We start from the raw sequence: 210 nt of genomic DNA on the forward strand, positions 1-210 counted from the left end.
ACGGTTGACTTTCCTTCTCTTTGGCAGCGGCTCGGCGAGAGCATCATCGTCTGGACGCTCGGGCACTTGCTGGGGTTTAAAGCGGGGTCGAAGGGGAGGGAGCAAGAGGGGGGAGCAATCTGTTGTTGTCGTCGCTGTTGCCGTTTCAGACCGCGGTTAGAACATACCCTCCCGGCTGGCTCAGCACGCTCCGCCGACACTCACCGGCAT

The sequence above is a fragment of the Acanthisitta chloris genome, unplaced genomic scaffold, assembly GCF_000695815.1.
Source record: "Acanthisitta chloris isolate BGI_N310 unplaced genomic scaffold, ASM69581v1 scaffold1098, whole genome shotgun sequence".
In the NCBI taxonomy this organism is placed as follows: domain Eukaryota; kingdom Metazoa; phylum Chordata; class Aves; order Passeriformes; family Acanthisittidae; genus Acanthisitta; species Acanthisitta chloris.